Here is a 10,460-nt window from a genome sequence, read left to right on the forward strand (position 1 = left end):
TTCCTGCTGAAAAGTAACCATGAGTCGAGTTTTTGTTCATCAATTCATTGACTGATGGATGCATCCAACCCATTTATTCAGCACTAGGTGTCACTTCCTGGTGGCTGAGAAGTAAAGAATCTGCCTTCCATTCAGGAGACCCAGGTTCAATTCCTGGGTCGGGAAGATCCCCTGGAGAAGGGAATGGTAACCCACTCCAGTATTCTTGCCTAGAAAATTCCATGGACAGAGGAGCCTGGTGGGCCACAGTCCACAGCGTCCAACAAAGAGTCAGACACGACTGAAGCGACTAAGCATGCACTCACTATGCGATAGGCCTTGGTGGGGACAGAAAGAGGCCCAAGGCTCAGCCTCTGACTTCATAGGGCAGTCAGCTGCCTAAGGTGGCTGTGCAGATGGAAACAGGCTGACTTCAGAGCCAGTGAGGTGAATCTGGTTCCTCCCAGAATGATGATAATGGCAAACTGCCCTGGATGAAGCAGCTTCTTCCGGAGGCTGATTGTGGAGGCCTGAGGACAGTGCAGGCTGGGGACCCTCCTCCAGGGCTCAGGGACGATGCCCAGCCAGCCGGAAAGGCCTGAGCTGTCTCTGGGCTGCTGCCCTCCCAGGCATTGTTGTGGCGCCTGCAGGAGGGGACGAAACGCTGCCAGGAGGCTGAGCTCAGCATCTCTCACACCCACCCCCAAGGACCAGAACAGGGGAGGCACCAGAGACCCTGAGATGGCCTGGGCTCTGAGGAGAAAGCAGAGCATGCGTCAAAGCTCACTCTCAACATACGGGAAGAGAGAAGCCTCCGCAGGGCCCAGAGGACAGCGGAAGCGAGATAACGTGGTAACATCCTCCGAGCGGAAGGCAGCGATAGCCCACCGCTCAGCAGACGGAGCCGGGCACTGACCTGGAACCCTGAGCCGACAGAGCTGAGAGCAGGGGCTGGACGCTTCCAGAACGGAGGCAGTCCTGTGTGCGGGCTCCTTCCCAGAGTCCCTGTACCCAGATGCCCCTTTCTGGTCCACTCGTGATGCCTGAAATCCCTACCACCAATATCTCCTTAAAAAAAAATAACACTCCCCTCATCACCGCCAAACTCCTCCTTTCAAATTCTGGGATTGGCTTGAGCTGCTTTCCTTTCCTGCCTGATAGTGAGCTGAGAGTTGGGCCAGACAAGGCCTGAATGGGGGATTTTATCTCTTTTTTTTTTTTTGGCTGTCCTGTATCTTAGCTGCAGCAGTTGGGATCCAGTTCCCCAACCAGGGATTGAACCTGGGCTCCCTGCTTTGGGAGCAGAGTCTTAGCTGCTGGCACCAGAGAAATCCCTGAATGGGGGCTTTTAGATAGAGAGGAAAGGCGAGTGGTGTTCAAGACATGGTGCTCTGAGGGGAAGGGGGACCCTGCATAAGCAGAAGTCAGGGTGGGGGGCTCACATATCCCCTATCTGGTAAGTGGCATCTTGGAAAGATTACCACACTGAGTCCAGAGTACCCAGGATTCTGATGCTGAGTCCTTGTGTGACCCTGGGCAAGTCACTGTTGTGACTGGACTTTGGACTCTTTTTTTTAATGGTTAAATATGCAATGTTTAAAACTGCAACCTAGATAGCATATTGAAAAGCAGAGAAATCACTTTGCCAACAAAGGTCCATCTAATCAAAGCTATGGTCTTTCCAATAGTCATGTATGGATGTGAGAGTTGGACTATAAACAAAGCTGAACGCTGAAGAATTATGCTTTTGAACTGTGGTGTTGGAGAAGACTCCTGAGAGTCCCTTGGACTGCAAGGAGATCCAACCAGTCCATCTTAAAGGAAATCAGTCCTAAACACTCATTGGAAGGACTGACGCTGAAGCTGAAACTCCAATACTTTGGCCACCTCATGCGAAGGGTTGACTCATTTGAAAAGACCCTGATGCTGGGAAAGATTGGGGGCGGGAGGAGAAGGGGAAGACAGAGGATGAGATGGTTGGATGGCATCACCGACTCAATGGAGTTAGAGTAAATTCCGGGAGTTGGTGATGGACAGGGAGGCCTGGTGTGCAGCAGTCCATGGGGTGACAAAAAGTCGGACATGACTGAGCAACTGAACTGAATGCAATGTTTATTACTGTAATTCACAGTGTTTCAGGTATACAGCAAAGTGATTCAGTTGTATGTATATTTATATATCTGATTCAGTTGCGTGCATATATATTCTTTTTCAGATTCTTTCCCATTATAGGGTTTACAAGAAACTGATCCCTGCGCTATACAGTAGGTCGCTGTGTATTTTACATGTGGCAGTACATATCTGTTCATCCCAAATTCTTAATTTATCCCTCTCTTCCTTTCCACTTCAGTAATGATTAGTTTCTTTTCTATGTCTGTGTCTATTTCCGTTTTATAAATAAGCTGATTTGTACCATTTTTTAAATCCACATATACGTGATATCATATGGCATCTCTTTCTCTTTGACTTATTTCACTTAGTATGGTCGTCTCTGTTGCATCCGTGTTGCTGTAAATGGCACCATTTCATTCTTTCCGATGGCTGAGCACTACTCCATGTAGATATATATCACATCCTCTTATTCATTCATCTGTCGATGTACATTTAGATTGTTTCCATGTCTTGGCTATTGTAAAACATGTGTTTTTTAATTCAAGTTTTTGCCTTTTCCACGTATGTGCTTAGGAGTGGAATTGCTGGATTGTGGCGTAACTCTATAGTTTTTAAAGGGACTGCCCTCCCGTTTTCCATAGCTGCTGCACCAATTTCCATTCCCACCAACAGGGTTGGAGGGCTCCCCTTTCTCCACACCCTCTCTGGACTTAGACTTATCAAGAACTGGACATTCTCAGCCCTCAATGGGACACTTGGTCTGAATGACCTCCCCAAAAGGGCGACACAGAGGGCAGCGGGAGGCTTCTGAATTGTGACCCCAAGAGGCTAAGCCTCAGGAGAGCTGACTTCTAGTCCGGATTATGTCCTAGATTCACTGAGTACCCTTCCACCAGACACTGGGCTCAGTCTGGCAAACTTCTGCCTAGCGTGATGGGCAGTGGACAGTGGGGGAGAAGGCAGGAAGAGTGCTTAGGCGAAAAAAGCAGTGAAAAGTATGACTTCAGAACTATAAAGAACGGGGAGGTGAAACGACATATGAATTAGATTTTGACAGATTCCAAGCCAGCAGCGGCAGGAAAAGGGCTGTTGCTGCTTTTAATCAGGCTGGTAAGGGCTGCTCCCCAGGTCCAGGTGGAAAGGGCCCTGGGAAATCCGAGGAGGGAGCCGACCAGGCGTCCAGTAGAGCCAGCAGCAAGGTCCATCCACCTGGGCGCGCCTGGCAGCGGGGGCCAGGACTCCCTGGCAACGTGCTGGGTAATTAACGGAGAGAGGGGCAGGGGAGGCGAACGACTGCTAGCCAGAGAAAGGATTTAATTAGTAACGCTTTCAGGAGAGAAAATTAAATTACAGGAAACGGTGGTGTACTTCGAGGGAACACAAAACCCCTAAACCGATTCCTCAGACTCCTGCGCGGGCCAGGGTCGCAATTCCACAGCCCGGGCCCACCCCGTGGGTGCAGGACCGCGGGGGGCTGGGTGTTACCCTGGCTGGGCTGCGCTTCCGCGTCGCGCTTGGGCATCCCTGGGGCCCGTCAGGGCTCGCTGCCATGACTCGGCTCGGCGAGAAGGGGGCGCCCGCGCCCCGCAGGCCAAGGTGGCGCACCCGAGGACCTGAGGGGCGATCCAAGCCTGGAGGGGCCGCCTGGGGTGTCTTCTCCTCCCCGGAGCCGCAAAGAGCTTCAAGGGGCAAAGGGGCGGGATCGAGGCCTAGACTCACGCTGCCAACTGTGGTCTGACTCATCTACTCGTCTGAAAAGTGGGGAGAACCAGCCTGATCCGGAGAAATCGGGCCAGAGAGTGCGAGGACAGGGCGGCCTCGTCCACACGTTGGCCTTTCCCCCGTGCATCACCTCCTGGGTGTTTTTGGCGTCCAAGACCTGTCGACCTCGCTCTCCTCCCTGCCGCCTCTGCAACCGCCCCACTGCACCTCCCGCCATAACCTTGCAGTATTTTTTTTTTTTCTTGTAACAATAGCAAACATCCTTGAGCTCAGACTAGATCCAGGCCTTCTGGTGAGCACTCCGCCTAGGGAAAAAAAATCACTGAATCATGACCACAGCCCAGATCAGCAGAAGAGGACACTGGAGTTCAGAGAGGCCAGGGGTGTCACCCAGGAACACACAGCTGTCAAGTGATGATGTTGAAGTCATACCCCATTGGCCTCTGAGCACTTTATCTGCAGGGGAGCATCGTTTTTGATCCCCAGTCCCTGATAACAGAGCTTCTCCCCTACTGGGCACTCAATAAGGATTTGTTGAACAAATGGTGGGTTATTTCCTTGTTTGTTGGAGGGGGTGTAACAGCAGAGAGGCTGTGAGGCTGAACTGAGATGGCGTGTGTAAACACCTGGCACTGTACTTGGACCACTGGGAGTGTCTCGTAGAAGCTGCTGCCAGTGCCTCTCCAACTTGACAGTGTGCGGGAATCACCTGAGAACCTGCTACAAATGCAGATTTGCAAGCAGATGGGCCTACAATTCTGCACTTGTAACAAGCTCCTGGAGATGGCCACGCCCCGGATCACGCTGCACGGTGCAGGCCTAATCCCTCTCCTTGGCCCCAAGCCCAACCCCACAAGGGGGAGCCACTGCAGTAATTCCCAGTTTAGTCTGCACATCCTCGGCTGCTGCTGCCCACCAGGCTCCCCCGTCCCTGGGATTCTCCAGGCAAGAACACTGTGAGTGGGTTGCCATTTAGAGCCTTAATTACTGGCTGGGGTGGGAAGGGAGGTCCTACCTCCCAGGGAATCTGACAGAATTGGTCCAGGGTCTGGCATGGCCATCGGGATTTTAAGGCCTTTCACTATGGCTCAGACGGTAAAGAACCTGCCTGCAGTGCAGGAGACCCAGGTTCGATCTGAGTCGGGAAGATCCCCTGGAGCAGGGAATAGCTACTCACTCCAATATTCTTGCCTGGAGAATTTCATAGACAGAGGAGCCCGGTGGGCTACAACCCATGGGGTCACAAAGAGTCGGACGCGACTGAGCGACTGACACTTTCACTATGCAGCCCAGGCTAGACCTGCTGCCCTGGGCGGGGGTGGGGGGGCAGTAATGTGAGCAAGGGGTCTGAAGTTCGCCCAGTACATGTGTGGAGGACCGAATGCGGGGAGGCTGCAGGCTGAGTCACCAGTCAGGAGGCTGGGCCAGGTGAGATTACAACGATCTTGGCTAGGGTGGGGCCTGCAAGCAATACCAATTCCTCAATAGCTCCCCACCCCTTGGCGTACTGCCCTAAAGAGGGGTGAGGCTGAGGACTGGCTGGCAGAGCGTGCTTGCCAAGTACTCTGCGAGGTGTGTGCTAAGGAGGGGAATCTGTTTTCAGGGCAGTAGAGTGTGGGAGGCCGGCAGGGAGCTGGCTTGATGGGCTGCTCACAGCCTGTTTGGTTCTATGTGACAGGCTGTGACCCTGGACACAGGCAAGTCCAGCTGGCTCCATCCTCACCCCTTGAACTGCCTGCTTCACCTGCAGTAACAACTGTACGATTAGTTTCTTGAGCCCCCCCTCAACCCCCACCAACTCTACACCTTATGGCACGGTAGCCTTTTGTTATGGCACAGTAATCTAACAAACTTGGAAGTAAGGCCCAGGGGGTTGTGTAACTTGCCAGGATCACGCAGAAACCCAGGTCCAGATCCGAAGTCGTATTTCCCTCTCACCACAATGCCTCTACCCAGGCTCTGTGCACGCGTGCAGCTTCTCAGTCATGTCCGACTCTGTAACCCCATGAACTGCAGCACACCAGGCTCCTCTGTCCATGGAATTATCCCAGCCAGAATACTGGAGTGGGGTGCCATTTCCTCTTCCACGGGAACTTCCCGACCCAGGGATCGAACCCTCGTCTCCTTCATCCAGATTCCTTACCACTGAGCTACCTGGGAAGCCCCTCTCTTTCCTTTGGCTAAAATGCTGGTCCCAGCAGCTGATGCTGGGAAAGATTTAAGGCTGGAGGAGAAGGGAATGACAGACAACGAGATGGTTGGATGGCATCACCGACTCAATGGATGTGAGTTTGAGCAACCTCCGGGAGTTGGTGGTGGACAGGGAGGCCTGGCGTGCTGCAGTCCAAGGGGTCGCAAAGAGTCGGATGTGACTGAACGACTGAACTGAACTTCCTTGCAGCTTAGCCAAACTCCACCCAACGCCAGGGCTGAGCTCAAACCTCAGCTGGCCTTGCATTCCTTTTGAGGCCTTGGAGAGCTCCTGCAACTCTGGTCTGTAGCTGACCTGGGCACGTCACATCACCTCGCCCTGCTGCTCTGTGAGCCACGTCTCCTGGCTCAGCTGTGAGGGCTCCAAGGTCAGGGGCCACATGTGTCTTTCCGTGGGCCAGGGGCCCTGGGCCTCAGGAAGCGTTTGGTGCTGCCAGGGCGGGGCCTGGGGTGAGGCAAGGAAGGTGCCTACGGTGCAAAATTTAAGGAGGTATTCAGGGTTGGGGTCGTGTGAATGCTTCTGCTGGCACCAGCTGGGGGGAAGCTGAGGAAAGCGGATGCAGGTGCTGTTGTGAGTGAGCCCGAAAGTCTGAAGGTGCCACCAAACAGGATAATCCGCTTTCTAGAACTCTCTCCTAGTGTGCTGGGTGTTGGGAGTGAAACTTATCAACCCATATACTGTGCCTCTATCAACAGTTCTGTTCTCAACTAGCAGTTTAACATGAAGGACTCTTGCCCTAATCAAAGGATGCTAAAGCCGAAGATTATCAAAACATTAATCTTTGAAGCAGAAGTAGAAGTGAGTGGGCCCTATCACCTTGCCCAGGCTCACACGCCCAGCTCTGGTTGTGTAAGATCTGCTGAGACACAAACCATCAAAGTGACTGACTGACTGAGGGTCTCTTCTACCCTCCCACTCCAACAGAAGCAGAGAGAATGTCTGTTTCATTCACCATTTCATACCCCACAGCTAGGTCAGCACCTGGGACGTAAACACATTGACAGCTTAATGTGTTTGTTACTCTGAAGTAACAATAACGATGTCCTGGTCAGGTATGTGTCAGGAAACCAAAGCTTTCAGATTTTCAAAGGTCCCCAAAGTGGGACCTAGGGCTTCCCAGCTGGCTCTGTGGTAAAAAAAAAAAAAAATCCACCTGTCAACGCAGGAGATGCAGGTTTGATCCCTGGGTCAGGAAGATCCCCTGAAGAAGGATATGGCAACCCACTCCAGTACTCTTGCCTGGAGAATCCCATGGACAGCGGAACCCGGCAGGCTACAGTCCATGGGGTCGCAAAAGAGTCAGATACGACTTGGCGACTAAACTACAAGTGGGACCTCCTGTGGGGCTGGCCCGTGCTGTCGGCAGCCTGCTCACCTGAGTCTGTGGGTCCCGGAGCACTTTCCGTGTTAGTTGCTCAGTCATGTCCGACTCTTTGTGACCCCATGACTGTAGCCTACCAGGCCTCTCCATCCATGGGATTCTCCAGGCAAGACCGGAGTTGATTGCCATGCCCTTCTCCAAGAGCACTTTCTTCCCTTGACTAAAAAAAAATAAGTGCGAGAGATATTCACACCTGGGTATAAGCTCTCCCACATTTCTCAATGCCATGCCGCGAATGGGGCGGGAGGCCAGTCCTGCCACTGCCAATGGGCAGCACAGGGGCTTCAGAGTGTGACTGAGCCTGGAAAACGCCTCAAGAACACAGCAGCACAAACTTCCAAATACATCCGCACTAGACAGACAAGCATCGGCTTGAGGCTTTACAAAACGTCTTTGAAGTTACCCTGGCCCACCTGGCCTCACTGACATCAGTGACCATCAGTGAAAGCACCACGTCTGACCCAGGCCTGGGGCTGCCTTGTCCGCTGTGGGTATCCTGGGCTGTTGGCTTGGGTGGTCCACTGCCCTTCCTCTGTGTGTCTTGCTTATGTGAACCCTCAGTTGCGTCTGCCGAGTAGCCCAGTGACAGGCGGGAAGCCCCACCTTGCTGGAGAACAGAGGAGTCAGAATGACTCACGCTCTGTGGGGACCCCCTGACCTCCAGAACCAGGCTTCCCTGCGTCTGCCCAGCAGGACGCAGGGCCTACCGAAGGTGCAGTGTATCTGTGGGTGTCTTTTGGCGTCTTCTCTTCCCTGACTCTGGGGTGACATGAATTTGTTACCAGGGCTGAGCAGAGATGGCAATTTCAGCTCAGCTCTCCAGAGGGGTATCAGGGTTTTCCTATCAGCGGGCAGGAACACGTCTGGGCTTTCTGGCCAGGATTCAGGAGCTGCCATGCTCTCTGCCCTGGACGAAGGATGGGCTCCAGGCCAAGCGCTCCCATCCGCCCAGCCAGCAACCCAAGGCTTGTGGGTGCCTCCGGAGAACAGAGGCCCTGGCCCACCTCTGTTACACAAACATTTACCAGAACTAGCGAGCAGTTTTCCAGGGCCCCTGCAATGCCTGAGATGAAGCGAGGTTTTAGGAAAAGTAAAGGCAGCTATTTTTACTCTCCTGCTCGCCAGCCACTCCGACGGCCTCATCCCAAACGCTCACCATTCGACCTGACTCACGCGGGCTGGCCTCGGGATCCCACTTTCAGTTTTTATTCCCTTTCATCTCCTAAGAGCTCCCACCCACTCCCTGTGTCACTCCGCAGGCTTCTCTCTCTCTTTCTCGTCTCCTCCAGATGCTGTAAATTTGAGGCAGGACCCACACAGCCTGTTCTTTCAAGCAATTCTCTCGTGTCTTGCATAACCATCCTTCAGAAAGAGATGGGAGTGCCACGTGTTGTAAGAACGGAGGAGGAATTCTGAGAGGAAAAAGCCAAAGTGCTCACAGGAGTCCAGGGATCCACAAAACACCTCCTTCCAGGAAACCAGTTAAGAGGCTAGGTTGAGATTTGCTCTCTTCCCATTAGCTGTCAATGAGATTTTGGTAGAAGACAGTGTTAATTATTCCAAGCAAAGGACTGCCCTTCAGGGGTGGGATGAGTTCCACTGCTGGGCTTCTGTGCATGGAAGCTACCTTGCTCTCTGGAGCAACTGAAAAAACACTTCAGAGACATCTTTTTTTTTTTTTTTTTTTGTACTTCACCATAATCTCAGCATGTCGAGTAGACCAAACATCTCCTCTTCTCTTCTAATGAAGGAAACAGATAAAGCTGCTTCCTGCTGCCTCTTTCTCTCCAGCTACTCTGCTCGTTCCGTGTCACCCAGGCAGACCTCATCTCGTCTCTAACACCCCTCCTGGTGGGGATGAAAGGTGACACCCAGAGCCTGGGTCCAGAATAAAGTCCTGACAAAGTACCACCATACTGGCACAGTCTATGACTATTTACCATTAAAGTAACAGTAAATCAACCTAAGAGGCTCCTTATAAAACATGCAGCAATATCCTCTGCCTCAAAAGAGGCTTCCTAGCACGGGGCACAGAGTGGAGTACCACACAGGCTCAGGGGAGGCAAAGGGAGTGGGCCAGAAGAGTGTTCAAGGCCGTGGGTAGAGAATTCCAGAAGAAAATAAAAGAACATTGACATACTCTCTAAAACGTAAAATCCCGTTAAGTGTCCTTCATTTCAGAGGAAATAGCTATTTGCAGCTGACTGATAGGAAAGGACACAGTCTGATTTCAGTTCAGTCATTCTGTCGTGTTTGACTCTTTGCGACCCCATGGACTGCAGCACGCCAGGCCTCCCTGTCCATCACCAGCTCCCGGAGTTTACTCAAACTCATGTCCATTGAGTCGGTGATACCATCCAACAATCTCATCCTTTGTTGTCCCCTTCTCCTCCCACCTTCAATCTTTCCCAGCATCAGGGTCTTTTCAAATGAGTCTGTTCTTCGCCCCATTATTCTCCTTTGGGGCTAATATTTCGTCATTTGAGAGCAGTCTTTTATATGGGAATGAGTGAATCCATGTGAGCTCCAACCAGGTAATCAAAATCAAAGCCGCCTGGCAAAACGCTTCTCCCAGCCACACATAATAAGTTTAAAATCTGACAGAATGCTTTAAAATCAACTAAGCACTAGGAACCTGCTTTGTGGGCACCCCAGGGTTTTCTTTAAAATTTAACAGATTACAGGCGGTCTCTGACTTAGGAATTTCCGGCTCTACAATGGTGCGAAAGAGATGGGCCTTCTGTACAGAACCTACTTGGAATTTTGATCTCTTCCCTGGCCGAGTGATGCGCAGTACAATCCTATGTCCTCACGGTGGGCAGCTCCCAGTCAGCCACGCCATCCCAAGGGTCAACAACCGACACACTCACCGCCATTCTCTACTCAAGACAGCTGCTCCGTTTTCACTTTCAGTGCAACAATCAACAAACTACTGAGCTATCCACAGTCAAAAATGCACGTGACACACATAACCCATTAGCCCCTACGGTGGCTCAGATGGTACAGAATCTGCCTACAATGCTTGTGTGAGATGAGCTCGCCCAGCCGCAGGCT

The sequence above is a fragment of the Capricornis sumatraensis genome, chromosome 2 (genome assembly GCF_032405125.1).
Source record: "Capricornis sumatraensis isolate serow.1 chromosome 2, serow.2, whole genome shotgun sequence".
NCBI classification, from domain to species: Eukaryota; Metazoa; Chordata; class Mammalia; order Artiodactyla; family Bovidae; genus Capricornis; species Capricornis sumatraensis.